The sequence below is a fragment of the Sciurus carolinensis genome, chromosome 10 (assembly GCF_902686445.1).
Source record: "Sciurus carolinensis chromosome 10, mSciCar1.2, whole genome shotgun sequence".
NCBI classification, from domain to species: Eukaryota; Metazoa; Chordata; class Mammalia; order Rodentia; family Sciuridae; genus Sciurus; species Sciurus carolinensis.
This window is the reverse complement of record NC_062222.1, coordinates 81,995,956-82,019,982: the sequence shown is the minus strand read 5'-3', so window position 1 is coordinate 82,019,982 and position 24,027 is coordinate 81,995,956. Positions and strand designations below refer to the sequence as shown.

At 35.1% G+C, this 24,027-nt stretch overlaps 3 pseudogenes; 1 reads left to right on the top strand and 2 right to left on the bottom strand.

Annotated features, from left to right (window-relative positions):
* Positions 1 to 1,902: 1,902 nt before the first annotated feature.
* LOC124994256 (septin-2-like) lies at positions 1,903 to 3,809 on the bottom strand (annotated as a pseudogene).
* Positions 3,810 to 4,344: 535 nt separating this feature from the next.
* Positions 4,345 to 5,796, bottom strand: LOC124994820 (tubulin alpha-1C chain-like; annotated as a pseudogene).
* A 2,017-nt stretch (positions 5,797 to 7,813) lies between these two features.
* Positions 7,814 to 23,331, top strand: LOC124994255 (albumin-like; annotated as a pseudogene).
* The last annotated feature ends 696 nt before the right edge of the window (positions 23,332 to 24,027 follow it).

The window sequence follows — 24,027 nt, the reverse complement described above, 5'->3', positions numbered from 1 at the left end:
TTTGGGTAGCAAAACAACAGGGGACTAAGAAGTGTGGCACTGTAAGCCCTCTTACCCATCATAACCATTATTAGGTGGCAGCTCTTTCAACCTGCAGGTTTACTCAAACATACACAGGGTTTTCATCAATCACTTGAATATTTATTTTTCTTTTTTATAGTTTTTTTTTTCCCTAGCAAAGTTAATAAATGGCAAAAAACTCAAATAATTGACTCTGCATGGATGTACCCTGAAGTCACGTAAGACTTTTCTTGGTCAGAACTTCACACAATGAGTGTAAACATACAGTCTTTGACCATTCACAATTACGCAACAATGAAGGGACAAAGTTAGACCAGCAGACTATTTTCTGTAGTACACCTTTGTAAGTAATATTTCTTGATCAACACTGACTTTATTTTATATTTCCTGGTCAAAACAGCAACAACAAAAATTGCTTTCTCATTCTTGAGTGAAGTATTTTCTCCATCTCAACTCTTGCTGTAGCAAAATGATAGTACTGAACTAGCACCTGCCTCCTCTTAGTGAGTTGTCTCCTTTCAGCAGGCCCTCTCGGTGGTCGAGTTTCCTAACACTAATATAAATGATTTAAAAAAAAGTGATCCCTGAAGTGTGTCACAGGGAGACACTGGAAGAAAGGGCAGGAGAGGGGAAGGACAAGGCCACAGTGCACAGCTTACGCTGCAGATTTGAAATGTCTTTCATTCTTCTTCTACACATGGAGAAAATCATGCTCCACAGATGAAGAAAATGACAATGGCTGAAAATAGAGGAGACAGTAGTCTGCACTGTGATTTAAAAATGACCACTGCTGTTTTCCTCCTAACAGAAAAATTACTCCATAAGGGAACAGTTAGAGGAAATCCAAGACAGGGAGAACTGGTAGGCATTTGGGCTTTCTGGAGAGTGGGGCTTTGGGAGCAGGAACTCTGTTCAGGGACAAGTCTAGGTTCAGGAACATGACTACCAAAGACCCCAATTTCCATTGCTGAGGGGGATCTTGTACATCTTTGGATACAGAAAATGCACTAAGAGTGCAGTATGAAATACAAACAGGGTGATTTCTGAACAGGTCAACTGCCAGTTTTCCTTAAAACAGTATTTTCTAATTTAGTTGAGTAAAAATAGTTTGTGGACTTAATTGCAGTATGAAAACTGGAGCTCATAGCTGCTTTGGTTTTCTTCATAGCACAGTAGTATCAGTTTTACTGGAGAATACTAAATAAATTGGCTTGTGGTATATATTCTACAGAGTGGTTTTAAAAATTACCTAGTATAAGAATCCAGAGACTTCTTAAAATTTATCCCTAAAAAGTGTGTTTTTAAAAAGATAATTGTAGGCATTTATCTTATTAGATAATTCTATTTTTTATTTTGCTAACAAATGTACATATGTATATTTGAAGTAATAGTATTGTTATATCAGTAAAACTGGTGTTTAGATATTGTATACAAACATAAGATCAAGGAAGTTAATCATCTCCACATGGCTTGACTTGAAAAGTAAATAGTTTTGTACCAAGTCAGCACAGGTTTTTATATAACTAGATGTATGTCTTTGCCACAAAGGTGCATTCTTGGTAAGGCTGAACATTCTAGATATAAATCAAGAATACTTCTCAATGTAATTATCAGTTAGGCCAGGTATATCAAAGAAATTCAAAATAAATTATACATTCTGAGTGATTATTGGAAATCCGTTCTAACATTGGTGACTAGTTAAGAAAGAAGAAAATGAAAATGAAATTTTACCTCTCAAAATATGAAATGTAACTTAGAAGAGAAATACAAATGTTAAAAGTATTTTATAGCAGAAAAAATCCCACCACATCCAAAGCTAAAAAAAAAATAATAATAAATTTCAGATACAAGAAAATGTGGCTGGGCACCTGTCCAACAATCTCATGAAAACTCAGAGCTGTAATACTCATTTAATGCTTTCTTCTTCCTTAGTGTGTGACATCCGAGGTCCCCACCTGGCCATCCCTGCCCTGCATCTAGAATGCCTACATCATTGTTATCATCTTTTTTGTGGTGGCAGATCTCAGCTTCCTTTCCCAGTAAGACATGGTTTTTATTCAGGTTGTTGTTCTCTATTTTCCTGCCTCTTCTTTTGGGTCTCTCAGAATGGAAGGTCCTGGCTCACTCCCTGGAGATCCAGCATGTGGGTGATGCATATTGTTCTCAGCTCCAGAAAACTGTGTTCTGAGTTCTCTACCTCCGAGGACCCATGCGTGGAGGTGGCCTCTGACTTTCTTGCCCTTGGTTTCTATCAACTGACTGGATCCAACCACCGAGGGTGGAATACTGACTTTAAGTCTAGTCCTCTCCTTAAAATCTTTATCTTCATCTGACTTTGTGTCAGGTGAATGGTGGATCTTGGTGCTGTGTTCTTCAATTTATTCAGAAACCTGTTTTTTTCAACTGCTCCAGTTCCTTTAGAGTGAGAATGGGAACTTTTGCAATGACTGGCACCCTTATTGTGCACTGCCTTCATAAATGTCACTTCTAAGGACTTAACTTCGCAAATGGTGAAATAAAACAAAAGCAACAATACTCTGTGTTATGGATGATGTGCTGTCTACTCAAGCCCCTCTTGTCATGCTGGTGCCCTTTACAGTCTCATCAATGCAGGAGATAACCATCTTAAAATAATTTCTGCTGTTGATGGCATCACCATAGTTGAGTGTGTTCACCAGTGTAAAGGAAATACTGAGTTCCCCTACCCCCTGACCCCCATTCAATCTCAACATTTGAAATTGCAATTTGGACAGTTCTTTCCATTTTCTCTGCAGCCCCAGGTATGATTTTTTTTCTGGGCAGAGGTCAGTAAGAAATAGGTTGTTGAGGGTTGATTTCCTAGACTTGAACACCATCTTTGTGAACTGTATACTTTTTTTTTCACTCATTTTCCATGAACTTGATTTGGAATATTGCAAGTCTTAACACAGTCCTTTTGGGATGCATAAGTTGAGCTGGTTGTTAATTAGACATCTTTCATAATATTTCCTCTCTCCGAGGACCAGTTAAAGAACAGGTGACTATTCACTGTACCATGGACTTGCCCCTCTCTTGATTTTTGTGATGTAAACTTTTCTGTTTCTCATCCCTAATGAAACCTTCAGCAAATTCTACATTTCAAGTGCATATTTTGGAGGCATTGATGGCTTATGGGAGTGATATGGGCAAAATTGATGTTTGGATCACAATTTTTATGTGCATTGGAAAGGTCTGTATAAGTTTATAGATTTTGGGTAATTGTCTTATTTTTTATTGGGAGACATATCTCCATAAGTGAATATGAAATTAAAATTCTTATTATGTTTCCTTGAGTTAGTTTGATTCATAGACCTTTTATTTTTTACCCTTCAGTAATTTTTAGAAAATACTTCAGGCAATTATGATAGGTGGGGTCTGCATATGTTCATTATATCTCAAATGAACGCTAGCAAAAGATTTTCCTTTCTCCCAGCTTCTCTCTAAACAAACTCAAATTCCCTGTTTTTTGGAATTACTCTAAGTTCAATGGTTTTTTAGAAAGTCCCTTAAAATGCTGAGGATGTATTAGACATTGTTGTCATATTTCATGACCATGTTTCACTTTATTTCCAAGAGGAAATCCATAGGTAGTAATCTCTCTCAGAGGGATGTGGCATAAAGGCTGGGCTAAGAAGATTTCGTGGTGGAGGGCAAGCCTGGTTTGAATGACTCTGTGAGAGGCTTGAGGAATCCCAGGGTGGAAGGAGGGTGGAAGATTGAGGTGGGAAGGAAATGGATAATTCATACACTTCCAAAGTTCCCTTTTCCATCTTGTCAAAAGAATGAAAAACAAAGGACAAAAGGAATAAAGGCCTAGGTTTAATTCCCAGGTATATTTGTTTTTCAATTCGGGCATTGTTTTCTCTTCTAAAGTGATTAATATACAATTATACTTTCCAAATAAAGTAGTTTTCTTAACTACTCTCTCTCTCTCTTTTTTTTTTTTTCCAGATCTTCTTACACCAACAAATAACTCCTTTTATTCAATATGTGCTACTGAAGGTTTTGGTTAAGTATAAAACAAATTAACATGGCAAGTCCTCACGACTAATATAGTATTCTCAAACCCCAACTTAAATCTACTGAATTAGAGTCCACATTTTAATATCTACAGGTGATTCAAAGTCATCTTACATTCTAGTTTAAGAGGCACCAACACAATATAAAATTTTATTACCCCTTCAATTCGGGTCTAAATGGCCTACAGTAGTTACCTGCAATATTGATCAACTCATCAGATAAGCTTATCTGCCAGCCTCAATTGGCCTTAAGTGGGTCAAATATTCACTGAGATTCAGGGGCCGGTTTGACATTTAAAATGGAAATGCTTTTATTGATAGTTCAGGGCTAAAACACAGAAATAAGACAAATCCAAGATAACGGAGTGTGAAATTGCAGCAGCAAGGTTAATACTCTTCACCCTCATCTTCTCCCTTAGCACTATCTACTCCAACCTCCTCATAATCTTTCTCTAGGACAGCCATGTCCTCACGGGCCTCAGAAAACTCTCCTTCCTCCATCCCCTCACCCACGTACCAGTGAACAAAGGCATGCTTGGCATACATCAGGTCAAATTTATGATCCAGGCGAGCCCAGGCCTCAGCAAAGGCTGTGGTGTTACTCAACATGCATACAGCACGCTGAACCTTGGCCAGGTCTCCACCAGGTACCACAGTGGGAGGCTGGTAATTAATGCCAACCTTGAAGCCAATGGGGCACCAATCCTCAAACTGGATAGTACACTTGGTCTTGATGGTGGCAATGGCAGTATTGACATCTTTGGGGACCACATGGCCACGGTACAACAGGCAGCAAGCCATGTATTTACCAAGGTGGAGATCACATTTTATCATCTGGTTGGCTGGTTTGAAGCAAGCATTGGTGATCTCTGCTACAGTAAGCTGTTCATGGTAGGCTTTCTCAGCAGAGAAACAGGGGCGTATGTGGCCAGAGGGAAGTGGATACCGGGATAGGGCACCAGGTTGGTCTGGAATTCTGTCAGGTCAACATTCAGGGCTCCATCAAATCTGAGGGAAGCTGTGATAGAAGACACAATCTGGCTAATAAGGCGGTTAAGGTTAGTGTAGGTTGGGTGCTCAATGTCAAGGTTTCTGCGACAGATGTCATAGATGGCCTCATTGTCTACCATGAAGGCACAATCAGAGTGCTCCAGGGTAGTGTGGGTGGTGAGGATGGAATTGTAGGGCTCAACTACAGCTGTGGAAACCTGGGGGACTGGGTAAATGGAGAACTCCAGCTTGGACTTCTTGCTGTAATCAACAGAGAGCCATTCCATCAGCAGAGAGGTGAACCCAGAACTAGTTCCCCCACCAAAGCTCTGGAAAACCAAGAAGTCCTGAAGACCTGTGCACTGGTCAGCCAGCTTGCGAATTTGGTCCAAGACAAGGTCAATGATCTCCTTGCCAATGGTGTAGTGGCCTCGGGCATAGTTATTGGCAGCATCTTCCTTGCCTGTGATGAGCTGCTCAGGGTGGAAGAGCTGACGGTAGGTCCCAGTGCGAACTTCATCAATGACTGTAGGTTCCAGGTCTACAAACACTGCCCTGGGCACATGCTTGCCAGCACCTGTCTCACTGAAAAAGGTGTTGAAGGAGTCATCTCCTCCCCCAGTGGTCTTGTCACTTGGCATCTGGCCATCAGGCTGGATGCCATGTTCCAGGCAGTAGAGCTCCCAGCAGGCGTTGCCTATCTGGACACCAGCCTGGCCAACGTGGATGGAGATGCACTCACGCATGAGGGGTTGTTGTAGGACTGCGCTGCGCGGGATGTGGAGAGGAGATGAGGACCAGGAGCTCCCACTAACAGATTATCAAGGAGTCTGGGGGAGAAGTAATCACTACTCTCTATTTTTAAACCTCTCCAATAAACATGAGAAAATATTCAAAAATCATTGGAGCTATTTTTTTCTACTTAGGTAGAAACTAGACTCTCTAAACCATGTTTAGAACTTTTACCTTAAATGTTAGTATGCCAACATTCTTTGATGATTTACTAACTATAGAGTTTTAAAAGATGAAGAATAGGATATTTAGAAATAACCAATAATGATGTGGCTTTATTCCTCCCAGTACAGAATGTACATGCAGAATTCACACCAGTGTTTTCAGAGAAAAATGCCGGAATTCTTACTTTGAGAATCTACAAAAGGCAAATGTTCAGATGTTTCTTATTAATTAAGATAAATTTTAAGCTTGCAGATAGAGTCAAGATGAATTATTTTAATTTCTCAATTATACAGTAATCATTAATAAGGATATACACATGCAAGCCACCATATTGGTACTGTTAAGGAAAGATTGTTTCAGGTGTTATCATTTTGTATTTTAAAACTTTTGGATCTTCATTAAATATAGGGAAATCAATTCAAAATTTCTATTCTATCATAATGAATCTTTTTAAAAACCTTTTGATGTTTATCATTGTATTGCATAATACCTTATTAAAATACTAAGTAGATAGATATTATTTTTTGTTTGTTAAATGAAAAAAAATGTGTAAAGTATATGTGTGAGTGACAAAGACCTGAAATTGTGAACTAATAATATGAATGTATTCAATGATGAGAATTGCATGCTTACTTATACATCTGGGTTTACATAAGGATAAGTCTAGGTTTGACCACTGACTTCAAATAAATATCACTCATTCCTTATAGCAGTTTAAAAGAAAATTCATAATTTATCAAAGGAAGAATTATTGTGTCTATTTACAAAGTTAGAAGTTTCCTTTTTCTTTTCCAATAGAAGTTTTCTGGCTTTTTAAAAGTATTTTTCTCCAATGGAAGTAATTCCATAAGCAAATATTCTTTAACTTTTGTTCATTTGAGGCCTAAAAGACAAGGCTGATATTCCATTTCAGGACTCCTTTGAGTCACTGAAAATAAAAACAAAATCAAACCAATAAACAAAAACAAAACAACAATAAAAACTCCTCTGTCTTTCTCATCTATTATAGCATCTTCTGTGGGTATTTAAAATAAGTTCATAGAAAATATATTTCTTACATTATAAAAGTTCTGCTAAGTATTTATTTGTTTCTGTACTATATATGCATCATGGGGCATTTTGACTGAATGAGTTATTTAGTTAAGTTAAATAACTGACTTGTTACTAAGGCCATAGCTGTAATGGAAACATGGAAATTGTAAATATCTATTTTAGTCGTTATTGTTGCTATGGTTTTCTCCTAGTTTGTGTTTGAGGCAAAAATCAGACTTTTTTTTCAGACAGAAAGTTTTGAAAGCAATAGAAACCTTATGAAACATCTTTGTGTGTAAATTTTTCATTACCTTTATATAAAAAAGTGAACTTGGAATTAAGAGTAGATGCAATTTGAATCTTAACTCTTATTTAGTATGTCTCATTTCCAAACAGAATCACTGGAGTGGCTGCATTTTTGCAAACATCAAAATCCAAATTTTTCAAATGGTAAGTAGATAAAGAACGTGGTAATGAATAATAGGTAGGAATCGTTTAAACTGTTATGTAAAATTTGGTAAGATATGTTACATAACTTTAATAAATTGACAAAGTCTTATGGAGAAAACAGTTCCAGATGGCAAACATAAGCAAGGGATCTAGTCAAACAATTTTTTTTGGCAAGAATCTTATAATTTTGTAATCATTTGAGAGTCAATGAAATACAAAGATGAGTCTAGTTAATAATCTACAATTATTGGTTAAAGAAGTATATGAGGGCTAATTTTCCTGCATTCATCCTACCTTCTCTATCAACCCCACAAGCGTGTGGCACAATGACGTGGGTAACCTTTATTTCCCTCTCTTTCTTTTCAGCTCCGCTTATTCCAGGGGCATGTTTTGACGAGAAGCACGTAAGAATTCTGTCCTTTCCATTGTTCAACTTCTATTTTCTTAGTAACAGGTTCAGTAAACCTTGCATATTTAAAGAATTAAGTTTTCCTTTAGCATTTATTTCTACAATGTGATGATATTTTGCTTTTGTGAATGTTTATGTAGTTATTTATTTAATATAGTTCAAGTATCTTAAGCAGAAACAAAATGGTGGGAATTAGTGAATGTAATTTCTTTTGTGTCATGAAGGAATGCCAGGTAGAGTGACTTAAACTTCATAGAAGAGATGAAGATGGGATTCACAAAGGTCTTAAAGGCCTATCTACTGCACCTTGATTTATTTAAAATAAAAAAACCCTGTTTTATTAATATTACAAATAGAACTTCCATTTGTATTTACTTTTAGATTGTCTTCTCAGTTGCTGTTCATAGGCACTATAAGGTATTAGATCTTATTCCACGTTTGAATATAAATTTATAAATATTTAATGATTTTTATAATAATATTCTCGGTGATTGAATAATTCTTCTTTAAATGAAGAAGATATAGTTCACCATCCTAAGACTTTCTTCAGGATTCAGAATCCAATATTTTGAAGCAAATGAAAAACCTAAGTTAAATGAAAAGAAATGGTAGAAACTAATTAATTGCTTTCTTCAATATTTAAACACATGTTGTGTCTTTTATTACTCTCCTTTCTTGTAGACAAAAGTGACATTATTAATCGATTTAAAGAATTGGGAGAGCAACATTTCAAAGGCCTGTAAGTTAAAATATGGAAGAGTCAAATTTATTGTTTTCAATTTGCTGTGGGTATTATGCTAAAAGTCTTATATTTTCTGTCATCGGGTTCAGATTCCAGAGCATTGCTGCCCCATAGAATTTTCTGCAAAGATGGAACTATTCTGTAGCTGTCTAATATGGTAGCCACTGGTCACGTGTGGTTATTGAATACCTTAAATATGGCAAGTGCATTGGAGGAATAAAATGTCAAATTGTATTCAAGTTTAGTTAAATTGCATTTAACTATGTAAATTTATATTAATTTAAACTTAAATATAATTTTAATTAAATTTAAATAATTTAAATATATGTATAGTGACATATGGCTAATGGTTACTGAATTAGACAGTAGATTTAATTCTAGAAAAATCTGGAATTCTCATACTACCCAGAAACTCTGGTATAATGATGGAAGGGATTAATATATGGTTCTGTTGGTGGCTCACTTACTAACTTCCCTTTACATAGCAAATTGTTCTGTGATTTTCTTGGGAACATTTTAATATTTTTTTAATCTAGTAAAAATTGGGAAAATAGTCTATTTTTTAAAGGTCATTACCTTCCTACAGCCCAATTAAATGAGGTATGTGTTTTTGTTTTTGTCCTAAATAACTCAAAGGACTTATGCAAAGCCTAGTCTCAACAACTAAATCTATTTAGTATACAGGTTGCTCATTTGCTCTTTGTGTGTATGTCTACTGACATGTACCCATACACATTTGGACATGGTGGAAATACTGTTCTCCCTGCCTAGGAAGCCACATGTGCATGATCAGGCCTTAGGTAATACCTCATATGAATAGACTTTCGGATAATTATAAGAAAAATATAGAAAACATTGACTATGTATACATACGTGATTTGCTCTCTAGCATAGCAAATTGTTTAAGTTAAAATTTTTTTGTGCTACATGTTTCTGTGTTTTCTGTTTCAGGGTGCTGCTTACCTTTTCTCAGTATCTCCAGAAGAGTGCATATGATGATCTTGCAAAATTAACAACTGAAGTGACTGACTTGGCAAAAGCATGTGCTGCTGATGATTCAGGGGCAGAGTGTAACAAACCACTTGTAGGTTCTGATTTTGAGGATTCTTTCTTCTCCTTTAAGTTATTCTGAGTATTCCAAAAGGAAGAGTCTTTTTAAAAAGTTATTATTAAGTGGCTGAATTTGTAAACTACACTCAAAAGTTTCATATGGACTGATAAGTCATTCATTGTTTGTTTGGGGACAGAGATGTTGTTGGTATGACCACAGTTTTAAAACCTTTATTTATTGAGACCACACATGATAGTCACCATGTATTTAAATGGCAATTTGTCATTTGTAACCATCTCTTTTCAAAATTTGAAGTTTGGTTTCCTTTCATAGAGTCAAATAATGATAAACATATTTTTGTGTATTTATTAACTTTGTTTTATTGTGATTAGAACACATGACATGAGATTTATCCTCTTAAAATTTTATGCATGAAATGCATTATTGGTGAGTATAGGTAAATATTGTGCAGTAGATTTTTATAGTTTATTCATCTTGCTGAAGCGAAATTTTATGCCATTTGACTAGTAACTCCCCATTTTCTTCTCTTCCTAGGCTCTGGCAGACATCTTTTTATTCTTTGATTTTGTGAATTTGACTACTTTAGATACCTTGTATTAACAGAATCATCCAGTATTTTTCTTTCTGTGATTGGTTTATTGCACTTAACACAATGTCCTCAAAGACATCTGCATTAGTGCCAATTGCAGAATTTCCTTCTTTTAAAGGATGAATGGTATTCCCATATATATATATATATATATATTCCCATATATATATATATATATATATATATATATATATATACACACACACTACATTTTCTTTATCCATTCATTTGTCGATGGACCCTTCAGTTATTCTATACCTTGACTATTGGAAATAATGCCTGACTGAATATAGGAGTGCTGATATCTCATTGAGGTAGCATGATTGTTATTTTCAGAAAGCACCACCTGATTTCTATGCTAACTTTATTACCTAGGTGAAATAACAGTAATATTTTTTTCATCATTTTAAGGTTATTAATATTTTTAAATACAATGGAAAAGCAAGGTACTCAATTCTTTTAAAGAACTTGAACTTTTGCTATTTCCAAATACATCTTCAAAATAAGAGGTCTGTATTTCTTTCACCACTCAATCTTAATATGCCTTACTGGGGGCTAGACTATTTTTGTCAATGGACCCTTTCCTCTTCTTGTTTCTCTCTGGATGTACCTCTCTTTACTGCAGAATAAGTACTTTAACTTCCCCCAATATTATAATTCTACATATGAATTTTTAAAAGTGCATTTAAAAAAATAATAAATTCTGTCTAGACCAGTGTATTTTCTACAGGGTTACAATGATTTATATAATAAAAATGAATAAGGAAGAAGAGGATTTATTCAATGGGTGACGTACTTTTCTATATTTTAATGCAAAATGGAGTAGATTTATGTTACTCCTCAATTGTTAAATGATATCTACTAAAAAGTTGTATCTTTCAAAAATAATATATGAGAAAGCATCTGAGCACTTTCTCCCCAAGATGAATTCAACTTCTCACTGAAGGCTAACTTTCCTAGTGATGGATAATAAGAAGAGAAAGATAAAATTCCTTAAAGCCATAAACTGTCTTTTTGCTCTTCTGTTTTATTCATCATAAGTAATATTGTGGCAGTTGATTGTAATGAAAATTACACAGCAATAGTCCAATCAAGGAAATTTAATAGGGGAAAGTGAATTTTTATATAATTTTTTTTGATGTGTTTAAAATATTTTAAGATTATTTCCATATTTAAATTCATATTTTAAGTCATACGTGAAAACATAAAATTGAACATATTCTTGGGGTCCCCTGGGATGTTTCAATACATGATATGCCATATATGTGTAACATAGATGATTTCCTCACCAAGCTTTACCAGTAGGTTAAAATTTTATAGTGATCTTTGGCAATAAAGAAAACAAAGTTCTGCCCAGTAATTTTAAGTCTGTCCTCTTCAATTTAGGATACTATCTTTGGACAGAAAGCATGCACAATTGCCAATCTCCGTGAAACCTATGGTGACATGGCTGACTGCTGTGATAAACAAGATCTTGAGAGATACTAATGCCTTGTAAAGCACAAAGATGAGAAGCCCGACCTCCCTCCACTTAATCTACTATATCCTGATGCTGTGTGCACCTCCTTTGAAGAAAATAGCCAGAAAGTTATGGGACAGTAAGTAATCTAGGTTTTAAAATTAAAAATTAAGGATTAAGTGAATACTCGTTATAATAAGTACCATACCACAAAGCATTTCCAACTTTAAGACTTGGAATTATGTTCTCATGATGAACTTTAAAGAAGTAAAAATTCATACCACAAAATTTTACACAACAAAAAATATGATCAAAGTTCTTTGATCTTGAAACAGGATATGATCCAAATGAAAACCTGAAATAGACATGTTTTAAAAGATTCTGAAAAAAATATATATATATAGTTATTCTCAGGATTGATTTCATTTCAGTCAGTAATTTTAGATCACCCCAGTTGAAACATTTTTATGTGATTCACACATATGTACATCACAAATTCAACCATTCTTTTCACTGACCGAAAGAATGACAAAGACAAAGCCATCAGGTGCAAATTGAGCTATAGGGGTAAATTACATTCCTTTGGGTTTTGGAGGCTCTGGGGAGAATGTTGATTGTAATTGTTTCTGTAATATTGTGTGATATGGAAAAATGACTTCCTGTTATCTTTTTTTAAAAAATTAGGTTTATATATGAAGTTTCCAGAAGACATCCTTACTTCAGTGACCCAGAACTCATTTACTTTGTTGTAAAGTATAAAGACTATATGACAGAGTGCTGCCAAGCTGCAGACAAAGGAGAATGCCTAACACCGAAGGTATTCCCCCAAAAAAGAATAAAACAAGTAGTTCATAATGCAACCTCAAATTCTGAACATCTTATGGCTACTTCCCTACATGTTCAAAAGAGCATTCTTTACTCTCATGTCTCCCAAAGAAGTTTTATTCTCTTTGAAGACCTCTCCTATTCTTCCTCCCTCCTTCTGAGATTCACCAGTGCTGATCTGATGGAGGGAATCACTGTGCACGTAGTTAAATGTGCAGCCCCTCTACATGCTGATGATCTCTAGAGCGAAGTATTAGTCAAATTGCACAGCAAGGGGCCACAGATTTTGTGTTCTTTTACATAAGACTTTTGATGGAGAGGGAATTTCAAGTAGAGATAGTACTGCAACTAGAAGCAAGAGCTCATTTATTCCTTCTATAAGTATTTATTGTGTGCCTCATTTTGTTTTGTGGGGAGTTCATGTTGTCAGAGGAGGGATGTAAATGAATGATGCACAAAATTAAGAATTCAGTTAAGTTATATGTTCCTGGGAATTAGTGTACACTTTTTCTTTCAGAAGGTTTTTCTCTGGCAATGTGCCCATGCTGGTTTTAAGTACATAGGGGCCTCTGCTATGACCAGACTAACTTTTCCTTTGACATAGCAAAATAATTATTGCCAAAGGGAAGACTTGGAAATTTAAATTTAATTTTACATAGTCTCATCTGAGTTTATGAGGTGGTGTTTTGTTCATAAGTTTTCTTTTTTATGTTTTGTTCAACTTGCTTTCTTTCTGTAGAGAAAATGAGGAAGACGATACTGCTTTTTTCTGCCAAATATAGATTCAAGTGTAGCGTTATTGAGAAATCTGGAGAAAGAGCTTTCAAAGCATGGTAAATATTTTTTAACAGAATTTGTGTATTTATAAAAATGTAAAAGTGATAATGGTTCCATTGACACAAGTATATTTACTTGTCATTTCTCCCAGTGCTTACAAATGCAGTTTGTTGTCATTGTTGTCTAAAAGATAGAAAACTCATAGAAGTGAATATCCAGAATATAAGTTACAAGTTCACATTATTGTTTGTCTTATTTTTCTAAGTTGCTAAAAAATTTAGAAGACATCATTTTTGTCCTAAAAAGAAATACATATAGATTCTATTTGTTTATGAAGACTAGGAATCTTACACTAATGGTCTATTATTTTTATAGAGCTACAGTCAGGGGCTTTTATTTAATTTTATCCTTTCCCACAACCATCTGAAAGTATCTACTCCTCTTTTATGTCCTGATAATTAAATTCAGTCACCAACTAAGCTGAAGTTACTACTTGTAGTTTTCGCATAGTTCTGACTCTATCAGAATCTCCTGTTTTTGCCTGGGCTTTTGTTTGTTTATTATTTAAATGATTGTTGGAACCTCCTTCAGTATCTGAGCTAAGAAAAACATTACCTACTCTTCCAACCCCTTACCTGTCAGTCAACAATGAATCAATATAACAGGAGATAAAATTAATAGACATACATGCTGTCTAGAAACTGTCAATTGAACTATCTTTGCCATCATCCTTACCATCCAAACCATAAAAAACAATCAAATTGATAAATGAAATACCCCTAACATGAACCAGTACACATTACCCAGGCAGTGACTAGTTCTGGGAAAGAAGTCTCCTTTACTGGTTTTAGAAAGCACTGAAATGATTTTGGAAAGAATGATGACATCAGTCTTTTATATCTTGTCTTAGAGCTTAGAGGCCATGCTGGATCAATTTCTTTTTAAAAGTGTACTTAATAAAAACTCCCTAATTATGTAGAAGTTAGGAAATTAATTTTCTTGAAGAACTTTAGTAGTCAGGAAAGAGGGTGTTTTCATGAAGGAAAAAAGGTAACTGGAGTTTGTGTGATACTTCCCAGATTATAAAATATTTTCACAGGCATTATCTAATTTACTCTCCAAAACAGTGCTTCAATTTAGCATGATGTTGTGACACTGAGAAGGTTAAAGTTCAGAGAAGTTAAGTAACTTGCTTAGGGTCTCACTGCTAAGAAGTTATGAAGTCAGATCTGGAAGTCAGATCTGGGCTCCATAGCTGATGCCCCTCAGACCCTCACCCCTTTCAGCATTCCTGTTTGCTGATTTTATGAATCATCAGGTTTCTATCCGCCATACACTCTTACCATGGGTAATTTTAAGAAAACAGGGAAAAAAATCACCATTCAGTTCAGTTCTAACATTAAATATCTAATGAATTAACAAAATTTCTATGTGTTAGTTTGTCTTGAATTTCTTTGTTATAAATAGCATTTTCATAGGTCTTTCACACTGCCTGATAATAATATATTGATGGGGGGATTTTCTTTTTAGGGAAGTAGCTCATCTAAGTCAGAGATTTTTCCAAGCTGAATTTACAGATATTACCAAGATGGCAACAGATCTTACCAAAATCCACAAGGAATCCTGCTTAGGTGATCAACTTGCATGTCACATGACAGGGTAAAGAGTCATTACTTTTCCTTTAGTAGTTCACATGCTTAAGCTGGTAGAATAGAAGTGCTAAGGCATCATTGGGGACAACTGGCAATTGTTGACATGGTCTTCTGTGCTTTCATTTACTCCATCTCCAAGCTTTCCCTTCTCTGTGGTACTTTTTTATAAACCTAACTATCCAAATTGCTAAATGATCTGAGAAACTCATTCACACATTTTTAACCTCTTTCAGTCATAGTCTGAGAATGTAGGTTGAAGCTGAAGGAGAATAACTGCAAAAGTTCATTGCTAAGATATTTTTCTGGGGAAAGGTGTGGCTGGAGAAGGGCCATTATCTCAAGAGACCTTTGGAAATGATGCATTCTCCACCGCCCCCATGTTCTCTCCTTTCATTAACTGTTTTCCTAAACATGACCTCTTTCCCCAAATTTGTAGTATTTTCTCCCTTTCTTCAAAGATTAAAAATAATGACCTCTATCAGAATCCTGAGCTATCATGACATTTCCTGGAAATTTAAGACAGATATTTTATATTTATAAGCAAGACCCATGACTGTGATTGACTCATTTTTAAAAAAATCTCTCATGCTTTACTCAGTTATTTGGTTTCAAAATGCCTGCATTTATTTTGAGAGCAATATTTGAAACAATAGCATTAACTTTCAATTTAATAAACTTAAATGCCTCAACAGTAGAAATATAAAATTAATAAATAGCTGAGAGTAATTAATTATAGTAAATAAATAAATGATAACTGGTTCCCAACAAGTCTTTTTGATCAAGTGGGTGTGTTTTAGTAGTTCTGAGACTCCAGGCTCAGAAGCACTGATGGAGGATCTGTGTTCATAGAAGACACAAAGGTTGTGAATGAATGACCTTGGAATACAGTGAACATGTTCTACAACATCACAAAGGTCTGGAGAGAAAGAGTAGGTCTGGAGAGAAAGAGTAGCAATGCCAATTTATGTTGAATAATTGTTGATCTCTTCACAGGTAAACCTTTTCAAGTTCATTTGTGATAATCAAGATACAGTTGTGAAGAAAGTGGCTACGTGTTGTGCTAAGCCTGAGTTGGAAAGATCCCACTGCATTGCTGAGCTGGAAGAGGATGACAAGCCTGATAACTTACCTCCAAAAACAGCTGATTTTGCTGAGGATAAGGATGTTTGCAAAAACTATGCTGAGGCAAAAGATATCTTCTTGGGCACGTAAGTTAAATAAGGAATTACCCTTTCATATTCTTGATTTAGGAAGATATGCTAGACTTTCCTTTGGAGTTACTATAGTTTCCATCTTTCCCAGGAGTTACAAAGTTTCCATGTTGGCCTTTTGACTCCTAGTCTTTGAAGCTTAAAAAATTTGATTAATTTCAAACATTGTCATTCAGTATACATTCATGGTAAAAGCTCAATGTTCCTTACTTCTCAGGGACATCTCTAGAATTATCTCTAGAAATACTTCTATGTACACAAATTATTTATCTAACATTTATTAATTCAATCATTCATTAAAAGGCTACTTCTTAAACATCTAAAATATATATGAACATATATTGCCTATGAATCATCTATGTATGCATTTAACTCTATTCACACATCTATCTATATCTATTCATCTATGTGTTGGCAGCAATCATGATAAAAAGAAGCATAGAATTTGACACTAGGTGTTTCACTTCTATGAAAAGAGCAAAACTTCAGCACTATGAAAATGCAGTTAAATAAAAAATGATTTTATATGATCAGTAGGAATGATGACAAGCTGTACAATTTTATTGTTGGATTACAATAGCTTCTTTTGCACTAAATAGTGCTTACAAAATGACATATCCTTTAAGATTTCAGTCATATAAAGAGGAAAAAGAATATTTTAAGAGTATATCTCTATCTAGTAGAATACTTTTGAGATGTAGTCCAAATTGAACTAAGTATACATGAAAATAACAGGTACCATTCATCAAACATTTAAGATGTGCCAGGAAGAATGTGTTTTACACAGATTGTGGCATTTATCTCTCATAACTCAACTTAAGAGATGAATATTATTATCATTCCCATTCTTCAGAGGAGGAAACTAAGGCTCTTTAGTTTTAATAAGTTGCCTAACATAATAGAGTAAAGTAAGTGGCAGAACCAGAAATTGAACCCAGGGAGGGCCCCAAGTCCTGTGCCACTAAGCTTCACTGCATGGGGTTTAGTCAAATTCAGACCTTGGGAATATGACTCACACTTGAAGTGAGTTATGTACATTTTTCTTATTGGTTCAAGTAGATCTATGTTCGTCTTACTTAGGTTTTTGTATGAATATTCGAGAAGGCATCCCGAGTATGGCTCCCTTTTGCTGCTGAGAATCATCAAGGCATATGAAGCCAGACTGGAGAAGTGCTGTGCTGAGGCTGATCCTCCTGCATGCTATGGCAACGTGGTAGGTGTCTCGCAGGAAAAGAAGGACGTAGTGTTTTGTTGATTCCAATAATGAGAAAGAAAATCAATGCAGGACTGAAATGATATACAGTACAGTTTAGATATTTTCTTGAGATGGATTCAATTCTGTGCTCTTAAACCTTTTAGGGAAATCAATCTTAAATAGAATGGTTAATAAATTTTAGAAAGTTGGTCTAGAAAAGAAAGATATTAAGACAGTAATCTCTAATTTCACAAAATTGTGGCCATAATTTCTGTTTTCCATATTCCTAAGAACAAAATAACATGAGGTAAATTTAAATGTCTATTAAAAGACATTTAACTTAGATATAAAGAAAGTTAACCTGACCCATGATTTATCAAGTTGTGGAGTTAATATCTTAAGGGAGGTTATGAAATTAATTTATATTTTATATTTTAAAATCTTTTTGAGAATGTTTAGGAAATGCTTTATAAGATGATAAGTTAGAAGACACCTGTTCTGGAGAATTTTAGAGTTCCTACTAATATATATTAATTGTTTCCAACTATTATAGAATCAGAGAAAGATTTACTTTCCTCTACCAAGAAGCTGCTGTATGCCAGGCACCATACTGCAACTGATGCTGAGGATCTTACTGGAGAGATGGTCTGATAATAATAATAATAATAATAATAATAATAATAATAATACCTGTGACCATCATTTATTGACTTTTTATTATGTATTAGGTGCTATTTTAATATCATTAGCGTAGTTGGTTCCCAGAGCAATTCTGTGTGGTGAACACTATTTTCACCTCTATTGTGAAGATGAGGATTCTGAATCTCAGATATGGTTAGTGAAGCTGCACCACTAGAAAATGAGTCAGGTGTCCTGGCTCAGAAGCCGGACAATGAGCCAGAGTGAAGATTCTTAACTCCTTGCACTATACATTCTGCCAAATAAGAGGAACAATTTGAATGTGATGTGACAGATGTGGCACTGAACATCTACTCATGTGGCTTTGGGCAGAAAGAAGGAAGGGGTAAGAAGTGACCTGCATCTGGTCCTCAGAAGGACCTATAAATACCATTCTTTTATGTTCTAGTTTGAGGAATTTCAACCTCTTGTGGCTGCACCTCAGAACATAGTCAAGCAACACTGTGATCTCTATGAGCAGCTTAGAGAATATAAATTCCAAAATGTGTAAGTAATTTTGTTTATTAGCTGCCTTTTTTCCTTGACAAATTTGCAATTATTTACTACTTCATATATAGGCCACCTAGCATATGACTTTAATAGCAGAAATACACATTTATTCTTAAACCCTTTTAATCAAGAAAGTCTGGAGAGTAGAGATAATATAGTTGATGGGATGGAGAGGCCTCTATTTGTGTACAGTTTTAAAAAAAATGGTCTCTTGAAACTGGGAGTAGATAGGCTGGGAGGGCTAGTGACAAATCTTGGCTTATCAACTGGGGATGATCCTTGAAGAGTAAGGGATAGTTTGTGAGTAAATAAACTACAGCAGCCTTTTACAGAGCAGGAAGTAGTAGGCCTTGAATAGCAGTAGTTCAAGAAGTAATGTAAAAACTGAACACAAAAATATGATAAAATACATTTAGATAATATCTGAAATTGCATTCGTATTGGTCCAGTTGTGGAAAGAGTGGATGTTCAAAAGATATATTATACTCTGATGGTTATGACCTTGTTTTCCTACGGAATTTCCCTCTCTAGAAGAGATAGAGACAATATGACATGCTGAAATAATGTCCCAATTTAATAGGCCCTTATGTAGGGAGGGAAAGGCAAGAAATAAGAAGGGACACACGGTTAGTAGGTATTTATTGTGCAGTTTATATACATAGTTAGCACCCTTTTAACTATAGCTCAGCGATAACAACACTGAATAATACGTAGTTTCTTCCATTAAGTAGATTACAGTCATACATTTCTATGGTGATTGGGATTCTTTTTCAATGATTATTGTATGCTACATAACATGCCTGGTTAATTGCATGTATGATCACTTTTAATTTAATCCTTGCACCATTCCTATTGAGGCAGGTATATTTTTTCCCATTTTTCACTCACATCTTTCAGGTTTATCATAATACTGATTTATATTACACTCTCATAGCATTTAATGAAACAAAGATATAATAATAAATATATTAATGTTACTGGATTATAATAAGGTAGCTAACTTTCCTAGGATTATATGGTACAGGTGGTATTCAAGACCATGTTTAATGAATTGGTCAGGACAAAGTATTTTTATGACCCAAGCCCTCACCCTGATAGATAATTTTTGGTGGTGGGTATTAGGGATTGAATGAGGGGAGCTTTACCACTGAGCTACAAACCTAGTACTTTAAAAATTTTTTTAACATTTGGGACAGTGTCTTGCTAAGTTACTTAGGCTGTCACTAAATTGCTGAGGCTGGTCTCAAAATTGTAATCCTCTTGCCTCAACCTCTTGAGTTGCAGGGATTAGAGGCTTATACCACTGCAGTTGATTTAGACAAACATAATTTGATGAATGGCAAATAAGAATATATTAGTTGATTTTGGCTGAGTTTTTTTCTGCTTAATTACTATATTAGAAAGACAGTTTCTTGTTTGACTAAAAACACATGGACTTTTTTTTTTTAAACAGACTTAATAATTTGTTACACTCAGAAAATACCTCAGGTGTCAACTCCCACTCTTGTGGAGACATCAAATCACTTAGGAAAAGTGGCCACCAAATGCTGTAAGCTTTCTGAAGCACACAAAATGCCCTGTGTTGAAGACTATGTGAGTCTTTTAAAATATAATAAATTTAATGATGTCTTTTCCTCTTAAGACATTTGGGAGTTTCTATTTCATGTGCCAGTATAAGACTACTTCTTCTCCATTCCAACACACAATTCAAGACATGTCACCTCCAATTATTTTCATGAATTATTTTCTCCAGGTACTCTCTTTTTTGAGATTTTACACATTGTACATTTTATTAAATACTGGGATTTAGTACAACAAATTCACTTCTGATAGAAGTTTCATTTTTAAAAAATGTGGCTGTGTTCAAATTCTTACCTGACCCTGCTTTCTGGCTATCCATTCATTTTTACTGGTTCTGCACTTAATTATGAACAGAAAATTAATCTTCTATAACAAAAGAAAGGAATTTCTTATGGAAGACTCAATATGTTTAAGGGGAATACTCCCAAAGAGTAGGCATGACCACAACAGACTGTGACCAGAGAATATATTGCTTTTTATGGCATATTTATAATAGCTACAGATAACAACATCAAGTTATGCACATGAAATCTTCACTACCTACTAAAGGCTTCTACCCTACTTGACATGTAGACTTACTTGTAAAACAGTCAACTTTAAAGAGTTCCTTATGTTTAGTTCCAAAGATAGTCATTTGTTGCCTCAATCAACTTTGCATTCATTGTTACTAGTTTAATATGACACTTCTTTGGGTGCATGGGAAAATGAGTGTTCATGGAATACCTTCAATTGTGCCTCTTTTGAATTTTTACTCTCCTTCCTGTTCTTCAGCTGTCTGCAGTCCTGAACTCATTGTGTGTGAATCATGAGAAGAATCCAGTGAGTGAGTCACCAAATGCTGCTCTGAGTCCTTCGTGAACAAGCTGGGATGCTTTTCCACTCTGCAAGTTGATGACACATATACTCCCAAAGAATTTAATGCTGAAACATTCACCTTCCATGCAGATATATGCACACTTCCAGAGACTGAGCAACAAATCAAGAAACAAATGTGAGCAGTATTTCATTATCATGTTTGTAGTCTTGATAATGAGAACTGTTAATTGAAAGGAGCAAACTGTCTCATGTAATGGTTATATTCCCTAGAGGAAGTACTTAAGTGTTGGCTTTATTAAGTTGATAAAATTATCAACAATAAAATGAAGGACTTCTTTCCCTTAGAGGGGAAAAAACTGTATTAGACTTTTACCTGCTGACTATTCATAGTGATATTGTGGATAAAAACCACAGTAGAATAAGATCATAGGTAGGTCCAGTAGAAAAGACTGAACATTGAACTGATAAATTTGTGCACAGAGCAAATTAGTTGTAGAAATCATAGGTGGATTTATTTCTAGGCATGAATGGTACTTTCAATTTGTTTCAAGTGCCCTCAAAGGTGAGAGAAAACCCTGCCATGTGACTTTTGAGAATGACAATTGAATAGAAAACATCTAGAAATGTGAGTTTTGGGGCTGAACTCCTCAATGCTGTCACAAAGGGTGATAATTGCATGAAACTTAGCAACAAAAAAGTTGTTGCCATCTCTGGTGGCCTGGAATCATGGTCCAGACTTAAAAATAATATTAGAAAACATGTTCCTCCCACACAACATGCATTCTGGCACTGTTGTCTTTTCAGATATTAATGAAGGAGAACCACCACCTCCCATTTGTTTGGATAGTCCTACCTCCTCATAATTAACTCTGAATAGGGCAAATTGCAAAGACCAACTTTAAAGATTCTTAAAGAAGATTTTTAGTGAAGTTCAAGGTCATTAGAAATTTAGGGGTCATTTTAAACCCTTCAATAGCTATAAAAGTCAATGTGGCATGACTTCTAAAATCTGAACAATATCTAATGCCGTGATGTATGCTTTCTGGAGATGTACTGAAACTATGTAAAAAACTATTATCTTATTTGGTCCTCCCACCAACCCTAGTGAAGTGAATTTTATTAATCTCCCATGAGGTTAAATGGCATGCTTAACCTCAAACCCAGAGCTGCCTGGCTCTAAGATGTATAATTTTTTTTTTTTTTTTTTTTTTTGGTACTCAATTGAATCCAGGAGGGTGCTTAACACTAAGCTACATCCCCAGCTTTTTTTTTTATATTTTATGTTTAGACAGGAGCTCGCTGAGTTGCTAAGTGCCTTGCTAAATTGATGAGGCTGGCTTTGACTTCAAGATCCTCCTGCCTCGATCTCCTAAGCAGCTGGGATTACTGGCCTGTGCCACTGCACCTGGAAGATTTATAATCTTAAATGATGGCACTACTGTTCTTATCACCTTAATTTTTCTTTCTGTGACTAACCTTTTCCTTGATGTTTCTTTCATTTCTTGTTCAAATGCAGAGCACTTGCTGAGCTGGTGAAACACAAGCCCACAGCAACAACAGATCAACTGAAAACTGTGATGGGGGATTTCGGAGCTTTTCTAGAAAAGTGCTGCAAGGCTGAGGACAAGGAGTCCTGCTTCTCTGAGGAGGTGCTGGGGCTGCTTTCATTTCACCATATCCAGTTTCAATTTTTGTGCATTTGATCACGTCATGGATTAGGAATTCACGTTTTGAAAGACGTGTGGAGCAGAGATCTTATTCTGTGTACAATTGTCTTACAAAATGACTTAAGTGGTTCTTGGTTTTATCTCCTGCTTCACTGTGGCCTAGTATTAAATGCTTATCCTGTCTCTTCTGTTCCAAATTTGTGATGGTTATGAGTGGATAGGAGTATTTATAAGACCTGAAATGCTTTGGTGGGTAAGTCAAAGCATTAATTTATTTAAACATTTTTCTGAAAAATGCTGGTTTCTCATTTGATTGAATTTTGCAAATTAGTGGGTATGGGAATGGACATGTAAGTATCTAAATCATTTAATAGTTCCCCTATGTCCTGAAAATATATTTATTTTTTATTTTCTTGGGAACAGTGTTTGTTGGTAAGGTTCTTTGTAGAGATCCTGGTAGTAAATGGGAACTAAAGGGGGTAATGCATGTAAAAATCACTTTATAATCACTTATGTTTTGTATCACTGGCTATATTTGTTTTCTAATGGTAATGCCCATATTTTTCCAAAATCTGTCATTTCTTTGTATTCAGGGTCCAAAACTGGTTGCTGCAAGTCAAGCTGCCTTAGCATAAAAACATTGCAATCACAAGGATCTCAGGTAACTATACTTTAGATTTAAAAAAATTATCGGCATTCTTATTAAAAAAGCAAAATGACTGAACATTTGTCAAGAGCTATATAGACAAACACCAACCATTATTCTTAGTTCTTTTTTGTTTTGTTTTGTGTTTTTTAATTTTAATTTATTTTTATTGTAAACAAATGGGATACATATTGTTTCTGTTTGTACATGGAGTAACAGCGTACCATTTGCGTAATCATACATTTACATAGGGTAATGATGTTTGATTCATTGTTATTTTTTCCTTCCCCCCACCCCTCCCACCCCTCTTTTCCCTCTATACAGTCCCTCCTTCCTCCATTCTTGTCCCCCTCCGAACCCCATTATGTGTTATCATTCACTTATCAGTGAGATCATTCGCCTTTTGGATTTTTGATATTGGCTTATCTTACTTAGCATGATATTCTCCAATTTCATCCATTTGCCTGCAAATGCCATAATTTTATTATTCTTTATAGCTGAGTAATATTCCAGTGTATGTGTATATATATACCACAGTTTCTTTATCCATTCATCAATTGAAGGACATCTAGGTTGGTTCCACAGTCTGGCTTTTGTGAATTGAGCAGCTATGAACATTGATGTGGCTGTATCTCTGTAGTATGCTGATTTTAAGTCCTTTGGGTATAGGCCAAGGAGTGGGATAGCTGGGTCAAATGGTGGGTCCATTCC